Source organism: Phalangium opilio, unplaced genomic scaffold (genome assembly GCF_054372755.1).
Source record: "Phalangium opilio isolate 3A_F unplaced genomic scaffold, DU_Popi_V2 ptg000002l_1, whole genome shotgun sequence".
Lineage (NCBI taxonomy): Eukaryota > Metazoa > Arthropoda > Arachnida > Opiliones > Phalangiidae > Phalangium > Phalangium opilio.
In genome coordinates this window covers 14886528-14899911 of record NW_028324144.1, presented here as the reverse complement: position 1 = coordinate 14899911, position 13384 = coordinate 14886528, and the positions used below count along the sequence as shown (strand labels likewise).

The window sequence follows — 13384 nt, the reverse complement described above, 5'->3', positions numbered from 1 at the left end:
CATTAATGCATAACGATATTGTGTTTACGAAAATTATGTAAAATGATAATTTTTAAATTGATAAATCCTTCTAAAAATATTATTTGAGATAATAATTCAAAGAAATGTTTGGTTTGATTATCAAATATTCAGGTGAAATACCATTTTTCCATATTCTACTCTTTGCAGAGGCTCGGTGGTTCAATGGTAGAATTCTTGCCTGCCACTCGGGAGATCCAGGTTCGATTCCCGGCCGATGCATGTTTTGGTCGTCATTTAATGCATAACGATATTGTGTTTACGAAAATTATGTAAAATGATAATTGTTTAATTGATAAATCCTTCTAAAAATATTATTTGAGATAATAATTCAAAGAAATGTTTGGTTTGATTAACAAATATTCACGTGAAATACCATTTTTTCCATATTGCATTCTTTGCAGAGCCTCGGTGGTTCAATGGTAGAATTCTCGCCTGCCACGCGGGAGATCCGGTTTCGATTCCCGGCCGATGCATTTTTTGGTCGTCATAAATGCATAACGATATTGTGTTTACGAAAACTATGTAAAATGATAATTGTTAAATAGATAAATCCTTCTAAAAATATTATTTGAGATAATAATTCAAAGAAATGTTTGGTTTGATTATCAAATATTCAGGTGAAATACCATTTTTCCATATTCTACTCGTTGCAGAGCCTCGGTGGTTCAATGTTAGAATTCTCGCCTGCCATTCGGGAGTCCGGGTTCGATTCCCGGCCGATGCATGTTTTGGTCGTCATTTAATGCATAACGATATTGTGTTTACGAAAATTATGTAAAATGATAATTGTTAAATTGATAAATCCTTCTAAAATTATTATTTTAGATAATAATTCAAAGAAATGTTTGGTTTGATTATCAAATATGCAGGTGAAATACCATTTTTTCCATATTGTACTCTTTGCAAAGCCTCGGTGGTTCAATGGTAGAATTCTCGCCTGCCACGCGGGAGATCCGGGTTCGATTCCCGGCCGATGCATGTTTTGGTCGTCATTTAATGCATAACGATATTGTGTTTACGAAAATTATGTAAAATAATAATTGTTAAATTGATAAATCCTTCAAAAAATATTATTTGAGATAATAATTCAAAGAAATGTTTGGTTTGATTATCAAATATTCACGTGAAATACCATTTTTTCCATATTGTATTCTTTGCAGAGCCTCGGTGGTTCAATGGTAGTATTCTCGCCTGCCACGCGGGAGATCCGGGTTCGATTCCCGGCCGATGCATGCTTTGGTCGTCATTTAATGCATAACGATATTGTGTTTACGAAAATTATGTAAAATGATAATTGTTAAAGTTGATAAATCCTTCTAAAAATATTATTTTAGATAATAATTCAAAGAAATGTTTGGTTTGATTATCAAATATTCACGTGAAATACCATTTTTTCCATATTGTATTCTTTGCAGAGCCTCGGTGGTTCAATGGTAGAATTCTCGCCTGCCACGCGGGAGATCCGGGTTCGATTCCCGGCCGTTGCATGCTTTGGTCGTCATTTAATGCATAACGATATTGTGTTTACGAAAATTATGTAAAATGATAATTGTTAAATTCATAAATCCTTCTAAAAATATTATTTGAGATAATAATTCAAAGCATTGTTTGGTTTGATTATCAAATATTCAGGTGAAATACCATTTTTCCATATTCTTCTCTTTGCAGAGCCTCGGTGGTTCAATGGTAGAATTCTCGCCTGCCACGCGGGAGAACCGGGTTTGATTCCCGGGCGATGCATTTTTTGGTCGTCATTAATGTTTAACGATATTGTGTTTACGAAAATTATGTAAAATGATAATTTTTAAATTGATAAATCCTTCTAAAAATATTATTTGAGATAATAATTCAAAGAAATGTTTGGTTTGATTATCAAATATTCAGGTGAAATACCATTTTTCCATATTCTACTCTTTGCAGAGGCTCGGTGGTTCAATGGTAGAATTCTTGCCTGCCACTCGGGAGATCCAGGTTCGATTCCCGGCCGATGCATGTTTTGGTCGTCATTTAATGCATAACGATATTGTGTTTACGAAAATTATGTAAAATGATAATTGTTAAATTGATAAATCCTTCTAAAAATATTATTTGAGATAATAATTCAAAGAAATGTTTGGTTTGATTAACAAATATTCACGTGAAATACCATTTTTTCCATATTGCATTCTTTGCAGAGCCTCGGTGGTTCAATGGTAGAATTCTCGCCTGCCACGCGGGAGATCCGGTTTCGATTCCCGGCCGATGCATTTTTTGGTCGTCATAAATGCATAACGATATTGTGTTTACGAAAACTATGTAAAATGATAATTGTTAAATAGATAAATCCTTCTAAAAATATTATTTGAGATAATAATTCAAAGAAATGTTTGGTTTGATTATCAAATATTCAGGTGAAATACCATTTTTCCATATTCTACTCGTTGCAGATCCTCGGTGGTTCAATGTTAGAATTCTCGCCTGCCATTCGGGAGATCCGGGTTCGATTCCCGGCCGATGCATGTTTTGGTCGTCATTAATGCATAACGATATTGTGTTTACGAAAATTATGTAAAATGATAATTGTTAAATTGATAAATCCTTCTAAAAATATTATTTGAGATAATAATTCAAAGAAATGTTTGGTTTGATTATCAAATATTCAGGAGAAATACCATTTTTCCATATTCAACTCTTTGCAGAGCCTCGGTGGTTCAATGTTAGAATTCTCGCCTGCCATTCGGGAGATCCGGGTTCGATTCCCGGCCGATGCATGTTTTGGTCGTCATTTAATGCATAACGATATTGTGTTTACGAAAATTATGTAAAATAATAATTGTTAAATTGATAAATCCTTCAAAAAATATTATTTGAGATAATAATTCAAAGAAATGTTTGGTTTGATTATCAAATATTCACGTGAAATACCATTTTTCCATATTCTACTCTTTGCAGAGGCTCGGTGGTTCAATGGTAGAATTCTTGCCTGCCACTCGGGAGATCCAGGTTCGATTCCCGGCCGATGCATGTTTTGGTCGTCATTTAATGCATAACGATATTGTGTTTACGAAAATTATGTAAAATGATAATTGTTTAATTGATAAATCCTTCTAAAAATATTATTTGAGATAATAATTCAAAGAAATGTTTGGTTTGATTAACAAATATTCACGTGAAATACCATTTTTTCCATATTGTATTCTTTGCAGAGCCTCGGTGGTTCAATGGTAGTATTCTCGCCTGCCACGCGGGAGATCCGGGTTCGATTCCCGGCCGATGCATGCTTTGGTCGTCATTTAATGCATAACGATATTGTGTTTACGAAAATTATGTAAAATGATAATTGTTAAGTTGATAAATCCTTCTAAAAATATTATTTTAGATAATAATTCAAAGAAATGTTTGGTTTGATTATCAAATATGCAGGTGAAATACCATTTTTTCCATATTATACTTTTTTGCAGAGCCTCGGTGGTTCAATGGTAGAATTCTCGCCTGCCACGCGGGAGATCCGGTTTCGATTCCTGGCCGATGCATTTTTTGGTCGTCATTAATGCATAACGATATTGTGTTTACGAAAATTATGTAAAATGATAATTGTTAAATTGATAAATCCTTCTAAAAATATTATCTGAGATAATAATTCTAAGAAATGTTTGGTTTGATTATCAAATATTCACGTGAAATACCATTTTTTCCATATTGTATTCTTTGCAGAGCCTCGGTGGTTCAATGGTAGTATTCTCGCCTGCCACGCGGGAGATCCGGGTTCGATTCCCGGCCGATGCATACTTTGGTCGTCATTTAATGCATAACGATATTGTGTTTACGAAAATTATGTAAAATGATAATTGTTAAATTGATAAATCCTTCTAAAAATATTATCTGAGATAATAATTCTAAGAAATGTTTGGTTTGATTATCAAATATTCAGGTGAAATACCATTTTTCCCATATTGTACTCTTTGCAGAGCCTCGGTGGTTCAATGGAAGAATTCTCGCCTGCCACGCGGGAGATCCGGTTTCGATTCCCGGGCGATGCATTTTTTGGTCGTCATTAATGTTTAACCCTATTATGTTTACGAAAATTATGTAAAATGATAATTGTTAAATTGATAAATCCTTCTAAAAATATTATTTGAGATAATAATTCAAAGAAATGTTTGGTTTGATTATCAAATATTCAGGTGAAATACCATTTTTCCATATTCTTCTCTTTGCAGAGCCTCGGTGGTTCAATGGTAGAATTCTCGCCTGACACGCGGGAGATCCGGGTTCGATTCCCGGCCAATGCATGTTTTGGTCGTCATTTAATGCATAACGATATTGTGTTTACGAAAATTATGTAAAATAATAATTGTTAAATTGATAAATCCTTCTAAAAATATTATTTGAGATAATAATTCAAAGAATTGTTTGGTTTGATTATCAAATATTCAGGTGAAATACCATTTTTCCATATTCTTCTCTTTGCAGAGCCTCGGTGGTTCAATGGTAGAATTCTCGGCTGCCACGCGGGAGAACCGGGTTTGATTCCCGGGCGATGCATTTTTTGGTCGTCATTAATGTTTAACGATATTATGTTTACGAAAATTATGTAAAATGATAATTGTTTAATTGATAAATCCTTCTAAAAATATTATTTGAGATAATAATTCAAAGATATGTTTGGTTTGATTATCAAATATTCACGTGAAATACCATTTTTTCCATATTGTATTCTTTGCAGAGCCTCGGTGGTTTAATAGTAGAATTCTCGCCTGCCACGCGGGAGATCCGGGTTCGATTCCCGGCCGATGCATATTTTGGTCGTCATTTAATGCATAACGATATTGTGTTTACGAAAATTATGTAAAATGATAATTGTTAAATTGATAAATCCTTCTAAAAATATTATTTGAGATAATAATTCAAAGAAATGTTTGGTTTGATTATCAAATATTCACGTGAAATACCATTTTTTCCATATTGTATTCTTTGCAGAGCTTCGGTGGTTCAATGGTAGAATTGTCGCCTGCCACGCGGGAGATCCGGGTTCGATTCCCGGCCGATGCATGTTTTGGTCGTCATTTAATGCGTAACGATATTGTGTTTACGAAAATTATGTAAAATGATAATTGTTAAATTGATAAATACTTCTAAATATATTATCTGAGATAATAATTAAAAGAAATGTTTGGTTTGATTATCAAATATTCAGGTGAAATACCATTTTTTCTATATTGAACTCTTTGCAGAGCCTCGGTGGTTCAATGGTAGAATTCTCGCCTGCCACGCGGGAGATCCGGTTTCGATTCCCGGCCGATGCATTTTTTGGTCGTCATTAATGCATAACGATATTGTGTTTACGAAAATTATGTAAAATGATAGTTGTAAAATTGATAAATCCTTCTAAAAATATTATTTGAGATAATAATTCAAAGTAATGTTTGGTTTGAGTATCAAATATTCAGGTGAAATACCATTTTTCCATATTCTACTCTATGCAGAGCCTCTGCGGTTCAATGGTAGAATTCTCGCCTGCCACGCGGGAGATCCAGGTTCGATTACCGGCCGATGGATGTTTTGGTCGTCATTTAATGCATAACGATATTGTGTTTACGAAAATTATGTAAAATGATAATTGTTAAATTGATAAATCCTTCTAAAAATATTATTTGAGATAATAATTCAAAGAAATGTTTGGTTTGATTATCAAATATGCAGGTGAAATACCATTTTTTCCATATTGTACTCTTTTGCAGAGCCTCGGTGGTTCAATGGTAGAATTCTCGCCTGCCACGCGGGAGATCCGGGTTCGATTCCCGGCCGATGCATGTTTTGGTCGTCATTTAATGCATAACGATATTATGTTTAGGAAAATTATGTAAAATGATAATTGTTAAATTGATAAATCCTTCTAAAAATATTATTTGAGATAATAATTCAAAGAAATGTTTGGTTTGATTATCAAATATGCAGGTGAAATACCATTTTTCTATATTCTACTCTATGCAGAGCCTCGGTGGTTCAATGGTAGAATTCTCGCCTGCCTCGCGGGAGATCCGGGTTCGATTACCGGCCGATGGATGTTTTGGTCGTCATTTAATGCATAACGATATTGTGTTTACGAAAATTATGTAAAATGATAATTGTTAAACTGATAAATCCTTCTTAAAATATTATTTGAGATAATAATTCAAAGAAATGTTTTGTTTCATTATCAAATATGCAGGTGAAATACCATTTTTTCCATATTGTACTCTTTTGCAGAGCCTCGGTGGTTCAATGGTAGAATTTTCGCCTGCCACGCGGGAGATCCGGTTTCGATTCCCGGCCGATGCATTTTTTGGTCGTCATTAATGAATAACGATATTGTGTTTACGAAAATTATGTAAAATGATAATTGTTAAATTGATAAATCCTTCTAAAAATATTATTTGAGATAACAATTCAAAGTAATGTTTGGTTTGATTATCAAATATTCTGGTGAAATACCATTTTTCCATATTCTACGCTATGCAGAGCCTCGGTGGTTCAATGGTAGAATTCTCGCCTGCCACGCGGGAGATCCGGGTTCGATTACCGGCCGATGGATGTTTTGGTCGTCATTTAATGCATAACGATATTGTGTTTACGAAAATTATGTAAAATGATAATTGTTTAATTGATAAATCCTTCTAAAAATATTATTTGAGATAATAATTCAAAGATATGTTTGGTTTGGTTATCAAATATTCACGTGAAATACCATTTTTTCCATATTGTATTCTTTGCAGAGCCTCGGTGGTTTAATGGTAGAATTCTCGCATGCCACGCGGGAGATCCGGGTTCGATTCCCGGCCGATGCATGTTTTGGTCGTCATTTAATGCATAACGATATTGTGTTTACGAAAATTATGTAAAATGATAATTGTTAAATTGATAAATCCTTCTAAAAATATTATTTGAGATAATAATTCAAAGAAATGTTTGGTTTGATTATCAAATATTCACGTGAAATACCATTTTTTCCATATTGTATTCTTTGCAGAGCCTCGGTGGTTCAATGGTAGAATTGTCGCCTGCCACGCGGGAGATCCGGGTTCGATTCCCGGCCGATGCATGTTTTGGTCGTCATTTAATGCATAACGATATTGTGTTTACGAAAATTATGTAAAATGATAATTGTTAAATTGATAAATACTTCTAAATATATTATCTGAGATAATAATTCAAAGAAATGTTTGGTTTGATTATCAAATATTCAGGTGAAATACCATTTTTTCCATATTGTACTCTTTGCAGAGCCTCTGCGGTTCAATGGTAGAATTCTCGCCTGCCACGCGGGAGATCCGGGTTCGATTACCGGCCGATGGATGTTTTGGTCGTCATTTAATGCATAACGATATTGTGTTTACGAAAATTATGTAAAATAATAATTGTTAAATTGATAAATCCTTCTAAAAATATTATTTGAGATAATAATTTTAAGAAATGTTTGGTTTGATTATCAAATATGCAGGTGAAATACCATTTTTTCCATATTGTACTCTTTTGCAGAGCCTCGGTGGTTCAATGGTAGAATTCTCGCCTGCCACGCGGGAGATCCGGGTTCGATTCCCGGCCGATGCATGTTTTGGTCGTCATTTAATGCATAACGATATTATGTTTAGGAAAATTATGTAAAATGATAATTGTTAAATTGATAAATCCTTCTAAAAATATTATTTGAGATAACAATTCAATGAAGTGTTTGGTTTGATTATCAAATATTCAGGTGAAATACCATTTTTCCAAATTCTACTCTATGCAGAGCCTCGGTGGTTCAGTGGAAGAATTCTCGCCTGCCACTCGGGAGATCCGGGTTCGATTACCGGCCGATGGATGTTTTGGTCGTCATTTAATGCATAACGATAATGTGTTTACGAAAATTATGTAAAATGATAATTGTTAAATTGATAAATCCTTCTAAAAATATTATTTGAGATAATAATTCAAAGAAATGTTTGGTTTGATTATCAAATATGCAGGTGAAATACCATTTTTCTATATTCTACTCTATGCAGAGCCTCGGTGGTTCAATGGTAGAATTCTCGCCTGCCACGCGGGAGATCCGGGTTCGATTACCGGCCGATGGATGTTTTGGTCGTCATTTAATGCATAACGATATTGTGTTTACGAAAATTATGTAAAATGATAATTGTTTAATTGATAAATCCTTCTAAAAATATTATTTGAGATAATAATTCAAAGATATGTTTGGTTTGATTATCAAATATTCACGTGAAATACGATTTTTTCCATATTGTATTCTTTGCAGAGCCTCGGTGGTTTAATGGTAGAATTCTCGCCTGCCACGCGGGAGATCCGGGTTCGATTCCCGGCCGATGCATGTTTTGGTCGTCATTTAATGCATAACGATATTGTGTTTACGAAAATTATGTAAAATGATAGTTGTTAAATTGATAAATCCTTCTAAAAATATTATTTGAGATAATAATTCAAAGAAATGTTTGGTTTGATTATCAAATATTCACGTGAAATACCATTTTTTCCATATTGTATTCTTTGCAGAGCCTCGGTGGTTCAATGGTAGAATTGTCGCCTGCCACGGGGGAGATCCGGTTTCGATTCCCGGCCGATGCATTTTTTGGTCGTCATTAATGCATAACGATATTGTGTTTACGAAAATTATGTAAAATGATAGTTGTTAAATTGATAAATCCTTCTAAAAATATTATTTGAGATAATAATTCAAAGTAATGTTTGGTTTGAGTATCAAATATTCAGGTGAAATACCATTTTTCCATATTCTACTCTAGAAGGATTTATCAATTTAACAATTATCATTTTACATAATTTTCGTAAACACAATATCGTTATGCATTAAATGACGACCAAAACATGCATCGGCCGGGAATCGAACCAGGATCTCCCGAGTGGCAGGCAAGAATTCTACCATTGAACCACCGAGGCTCTGCAAAGAGTACAATATGGAAAAAATGGTATTTCACCTGAATATTTGATAATCAAACCAAACATTTCTTTTAATTATTATCTCAGATAGTATATTTAGAAGTATTTATCAATTTAACAATTATCATTTTACATAGTTTTCGTAAACACAATATCGTTATGCATTTATGACGACCAAAAAATGCATCGGCCGGGAATCGAAACCGGATCTCCCGCGTGGCAGGCGAGAATTCTTCCATTGAACCACCGAGGCTCTGCAAAAGAGTACAATATGGAAAAAAATGGTATTTCACCTGCATATTTGATAATCAAACCAAACATTTCTTTGAATTATTATCTCAAATAATATTTTTAGAAGGATTTATCAATTTAACAATTATCATTTTACATAATTTTCGTAAACACAATATCGTTATGCATTAAATGACGACCAAAACATCCATCGGCCGGTAATCGAACCCGGATCTCCCGCGTGGCAGGCGAGAATCCTACCATTGAACCACCGAGGCTCTGGAAAGAGTAGAATATGGAAAAATGGTATTTCACCTGAATATTTGATAATCAAACCAAACATTTCTTTGAATTATTATCTCAAATAATATTTTTAGAAGGATTTATCTATTTAACAATTATCATTTTACATAATTTTCGTAAACACAATATCGTTATGCATTAAATGACGACCAAAACATCCATCGGCCGGTAATCGAACCCGGATCTCCCGCGTGGCAGGCGAGAATCCTACCATTGAACCACCGAGGCTCTGGAAAGAGTAGAATATGGAAAAATGGTATTTCACCTGAATATTTGATAATCAAACCAAACATTTCTTTGAATTATTATCTCAAATAATATTTTTAGAAGGATTTATCTATTTAACAATTATCATTTTACATAGTTTTCGTAAACACAATATCGTTATGCATTTATGACGACCAAAAAATGCATCGGCCGGGAATCGAAACCGGATCTTTCGCGTGGCAGGCGAGAATTCTACCATTGAACCACCGAGGCTCTGCAAAGAATGCAATATGGAAAAAATGGTATTTCATGTGAATATTTGTTAATCAAACCAAACATTTCTTTGAATTATTATCTCAAATAATATTTTTAGAAGGATTTATCAATTTAACAATTATCATTTTACATAATTTTCGTAAACACAATATCGTTATGCATTAAATGACGACCAAAACATGCATCGGCCGGGAATCGAACCCGGATCTCCCGAGTGGCAGGCGAGAATTCTAACATTGAACCACCGAGGCTCTGCAAAGAGTAGAATATGGAAAAATGGTATTTCACCTGAATATTTGATAATCAAACCAAACATTTCTTTGAATTATTATCTCAAATAATATTTTTAGAAGGATTTATCTATTTAACAATTATCATTTTACATAGTTTTCGTAAACACAATATCGTTATGTATTTATGACGACCAAAAAATGCATCGGCCGGGAATCGAAACCGGATCTCCCGCGTGGCAGGCGAGAATTCTACCATTGAACCACCGAACATCTGCAAAGACTAGAAAATGGAAAAAATGGTATTTCACCTGAATATTTGATAATCAAACCAAACATTTCCTTGAATTATTATCTCAAATAATATTTTAGAAGGATTTATCAATTTAACAATTATCATTTACATAATTTTCGTAAACACAATATCGTTATGCATTAAATGACGACCAAAACAAGCATCGGCCGGGAATCGAACCCGGATCTCCTGCGTGGCAGGCGAGAATTCTACCATTGAACCACCGAGGATCTGCAAAAAGTAGAATATAGAAAAAATGATATTTCACCTGAATATTTGATAATCAAACCAAACATTTCTTCGAATGTTTATCTCAATTAAAATTTTTAGAAGGATTTATCAGTTTAACAATTATCATTTTACATAATTTTCGTAAACACAATATCGTTATGCATTAAATGACGACCAAAACATGCATCGACCGGGAATCGAACCCGGATCTCCCGCGTGGCAGGCGAGAATTCTCCCATTGAACCACCGAACATCTGCAAAGACTAGAAAATGGAAAAAATGGTATTTCACCTGAATATTTGATAATCAAACCAAACATTTCCTTGAATTACTATCTCAAATAATATTTTAGAAGGATTTATCAATTTAACAATTATCATTTACATAATTTTCGTAAACACAATATCGTTATGCATTAAATGACGACCAAAACATGCATCGGCCGGGAATCGAACCCGGATCTCCCGCGTGGCAGGCGAGAATTCTACCATTGAACCACCGAGGATCTGCAAAGACTAGAAAATGGAAAAAATGGTATTTCACCTGAATATTTGATAATCAAACCAAACATTTCTTCGAATTACTATCTCAAATAATATTTTTAGAAGGATTTATCAATTTAACAATTATCATTTTACATAATTTTTGTAAACACAATATCGTTATACATTAAATGACGACCAAAACTTGCATCGGCCGGGAATCGAACCCGGATCTCTCGCGTGGCAGGCGAGAATTCTACCATTGAACCACCGAGGCTCTGCAAAGAGTACAATATGGAAAAAATGGAATTTCACCTGAATATTTGATAATCAAACCAAACATTTCTTTGAATTATTATCTCAAATAATATTTTAGAAGGATTTATCAATTTAACAATTATCATTTACATAATTTTTGTAAACACAATATCGTTATGCATTAAATGACGACCAAAACAAGCATCGGCCGGGAATCGAACCCGGATCTCCTGCGTGGCAGGCGAGAATTCTACCATTGAACCACCGAGGATCTGCAAAAAGTAGAATATAGAAAAAATGATATTTCACCTGAATATTTGATAATCAAACCAAACATTTCTTCGAATTATTATCTCAAATAATATTTTTAGAAGGATTTATCAATTTAACAATTATCATTTTACAATTTTCGTAAACACAATATCGTTATACATTAAATGACGACCAAAACATGCATCGGCCGGGAATCGAACCCGGATCTCCCGCGTGGCAGGCGAGAATTCTACCATTGAACCACCGAGGATCTGCAAAGGCTAGAAAATGGAAAAAATGGTATTTCACCTATATATTTGATAATCAAACCAAACATTTCCTTGAATTATTATCTCAAATAATATTTTAGAAGGATTTATCAATTTAACAATTATCATTTACATAATTTTCGTAAACACAATATCGTTATGCATTAAATGACGACCAAAACATGCGTCGGCCGGGAATCGAACCCGGATCTCCCGCGTGGCAGGCGAGAATTCTACCATTGAACCACCGAGGATCTGCAAAGACTAGAAAATGGAAAAACTGGTATTTCACCTGAATATTTGATAATCAAACCAAACATTTCTTCGAATTATTATCTCAAATAATATTTTTAGAAGGATTTATCAATTTAGCAATTATCATTTTACAATTTTCGTAAACACAATATCGTTATACATTAAATGACGACCAAAACATAAATCGGCCGGGAATCGAACCCGGATCTCCCGCGTGGCAGGCGAGAATTCTACCATTGAACCACCGAGGATCTGCAAAAAGTAGAATATAGAAAAAATGGTATTTCACCTGAATATTTGATAATCAAACCAAACATTTCTTCGAATTATTATCTCAAATAATATTTTTAGAAGGATTTATCAATTTAACAATTATCATTTTACAATTTTCGTAAACACAATATCGTTATGCATTAAATGACGACCAAAACATGCATCGGCCGGGAATCGAACCCGGATCTCCCGCGTTGCAGGCGAGAATTCTACCATTGAACCACCGAGGATCTGCAAAAAGTAGAATATAGAAAAAATGGTATTTCACCTGAATATTTGATAATCAAACCAAACATTTCTTCGAAATATTATCTCAAATAATATTTTTAGAAGGATTTATCAATTTAACAATTATCATTTTAAAATTTTCGTAAACACAATATCGTTATACATTAAATGACGACCAAAACTTGCATCGGCCGGGAATCGAACCCGGATCTCTCGCGTGGCAGGCGAGAATTCTACCATTGAACCACCGAGGCTCTGCAAAGAGTACAATATGGAAAAAATGGAATTTCACCTGAATATTTGATAATCAAACCAAACATTTCTTTGAATTATTATCTCAAATAATATTTTAGAAGGATTTATCAATTTAACAATTATCATTTACATAATTTTTGTAAACACAATATCGTTATGCATTAAATGACGACCAAAACAAGCATCGGCCGGGAATCGAACCCGGATCTCCTGCGTGGCAGGCGAGAATTCTACCATTGAACCACCGAGGATCTGCAAAAAGTAGAATATAGAAAAAATGATATTTCACCTGAATATTTGATAATCAAACCAAACATTTCTTCGAATTATTATCTCAAATAATATTTTTAGAAGGATTTATCAATTTAACAATTATCATTTTACAATTTTCGTAAACACAATATC

The 13384-nt window shown here is 33.9% G+C and overlaps 24 non-coding genes across 24 annotated transcripts; 17 read left to right on the top strand and 7 right to left on the bottom strand.

Moving 5' to 3' along the window:
• Window positions 1-423: 423 nt before the first annotated feature.
• On the top strand, window positions 424-494 carry TRNAG-GCC (transfer RNA glycine (anticodon GCC)). The gene has a single exon. It is a non-coding gene; the product is annotated as a tRNA-Gly (tRNA).
• Window positions 495-928: 434 nt separating this feature from the next.
• Window positions 929-999, top strand: TRNAG-GCC (transfer RNA glycine (anticodon GCC)). The gene has a single exon. It is a non-coding gene; the product is annotated as a tRNA-Gly (tRNA).
• Window positions 1000-1182: 183 nt separating this feature from the next.
• On the top strand, window positions 1183-1253 carry TRNAG-GCC (transfer RNA glycine (anticodon GCC)). Its single transcript has one exon. It is a non-coding gene; the product is annotated as a tRNA-Gly (tRNA).
• Window positions 1254-1432: 179 nt separating this feature from the next.
• TRNAG-GCC (transfer RNA glycine (anticodon GCC)) lies at window positions 1433-1508 on the top strand. The gene has a single exon. It is a non-coding gene; the product is annotated as a tRNA-Gly (tRNA).
• A 688-nt stretch (window positions 1509-2196) lies between these two features.
• TRNAG-GCC (transfer RNA glycine (anticodon GCC)) lies at window positions 2197-2267 on the top strand. Its single transcript has one exon. It is a non-coding gene; the product is annotated as a tRNA-Gly (tRNA).
• Window positions 2268-3207: 940 nt separating this feature from the next.
• On the top strand, window positions 3208-3278 carry TRNAG-GCC (transfer RNA glycine (anticodon GCC)). The gene has a single exon. It is a non-coding gene; the product is annotated as a tRNA-Gly (tRNA).
• Window positions 3279-3715: 437 nt separating this feature from the next.
• Window positions 3716-3786, top strand: TRNAG-GCC (transfer RNA glycine (anticodon GCC)). The gene has a single exon. It is a non-coding gene; the product is annotated as a tRNA-Gly (tRNA).
• A 435-nt stretch (window positions 3787-4221) lies between these two features.
• TRNAV-GAC (transfer RNA valine (anticodon GAC)) lies at window positions 4222-4292 on the top strand. Its single transcript has one exon. It is a non-coding gene; the product is annotated as a tRNA-Val (tRNA).
• Window positions 4293-4727: 435 nt separating this feature from the next.
• TRNAG-GCC (transfer RNA glycine (anticodon GCC)) lies at window positions 4728-4798 on the top strand. Its single transcript has one exon. It is a non-coding gene; the product is annotated as a tRNA-Gly (tRNA).
• A 183-nt stretch (window positions 4799-4981) lies between these two features.
• On the top strand, window positions 4982-5052 carry TRNAG-GCC (transfer RNA glycine (anticodon GCC)). Its single transcript has one exon. It is a non-coding gene; the product is annotated as a tRNA-Gly (tRNA).
• Window positions 5053-5235: 183 nt separating this feature from the next.
• On the top strand, window positions 5236-5306 carry TRNAG-GCC (transfer RNA glycine (anticodon GCC)). The gene has a single exon. It is a non-coding gene; the product is annotated as a tRNA-Gly (tRNA).
• A 436-nt stretch (window positions 5307-5742) lies between these two features.
• TRNAG-GCC (transfer RNA glycine (anticodon GCC)) lies at window positions 5743-5813 on the top strand. The gene has a single exon. It is a non-coding gene; the product is annotated as a tRNA-Gly (tRNA).
• A 437-nt stretch (window positions 5814-6250) lies between these two features.
• TRNAG-GCC (transfer RNA glycine (anticodon GCC)) lies at window positions 6251-6321 on the top strand. Its single transcript has one exon. It is a non-coding gene; the product is annotated as a tRNA-Gly (tRNA).
• Window positions 6322-6756: 435 nt separating this feature from the next.
• On the top strand, window positions 6757-6827 carry TRNAG-GCC (transfer RNA glycine (anticodon GCC)). Its single transcript has one exon. It is a non-coding gene; the product is annotated as a tRNA-Gly (tRNA).
• Window positions 6828-7010: 183 nt separating this feature from the next.
• Window positions 7011-7081, top strand: TRNAG-GCC (transfer RNA glycine (anticodon GCC)). The gene has a single exon. It is a non-coding gene; the product is annotated as a tRNA-Gly (tRNA).
• Window positions 7082-7519: 438 nt separating this feature from the next.
• On the top strand, window positions 7520-7590 carry TRNAG-GCC (transfer RNA glycine (anticodon GCC)). The gene has a single exon. It is a non-coding gene; the product is annotated as a tRNA-Gly (tRNA).
• Window positions 7591-8279: 689 nt separating this feature from the next.
• TRNAG-GCC (transfer RNA glycine (anticodon GCC)) lies at window positions 8280-8350 on the top strand. Its single transcript has one exon. It is a non-coding gene; the product is annotated as a tRNA-Gly (tRNA).
• Window positions 8351-9877: 1527 nt separating this feature from the next.
• Window positions 9878-9948, bottom strand: TRNAG-GCC (transfer RNA glycine (anticodon GCC)). The gene has a single exon. It is a non-coding gene; the product is annotated as a tRNA-Gly (tRNA).
• A 1193-nt stretch (window positions 9949-11141) lies between these two features.
• Window positions 11142-11217, bottom strand: TRNAG-GCC (transfer RNA glycine (anticodon GCC)). Its single transcript has one exon. It is a non-coding gene; the product is annotated as a tRNA-Gly (tRNA).
• A 178-nt stretch (window positions 11218-11395) lies between these two features.
• Window positions 11396-11466, bottom strand: TRNAG-GCC (transfer RNA glycine (anticodon GCC)). The gene has a single exon. It is a non-coding gene; the product is annotated as a tRNA-Gly (tRNA).
• Window positions 11467-11899: 433 nt separating this feature from the next.
• On the bottom strand, window positions 11900-11975 carry TRNAG-GCC (transfer RNA glycine (anticodon GCC)). Its single transcript has one exon. It is a non-coding gene; the product is annotated as a tRNA-Gly (tRNA).
• Window positions 11976-12151: 176 nt separating this feature from the next.
• Window positions 12152-12222, bottom strand: TRNAG-GCC (transfer RNA glycine (anticodon GCC)). Its single transcript has one exon. It is a non-coding gene; the product is annotated as a tRNA-Gly (tRNA).
• A 181-nt stretch (window positions 12223-12403) lies between these two features.
• Window positions 12404-12477, bottom strand: TRNAG-GCC (transfer RNA glycine (anticodon GCC)). Its single transcript has one exon. It is a non-coding gene; the product is annotated as a tRNA-Gly (tRNA).
• Window positions 12478-12907: 430 nt separating this feature from the next.
• On the bottom strand, window positions 12908-12978 carry TRNAG-GCC (transfer RNA glycine (anticodon GCC)). The gene has a single exon. It is a non-coding gene; the product is annotated as a tRNA-Gly (tRNA).
• Window positions 12979-13384: the final 406 nt, after the last annotated feature.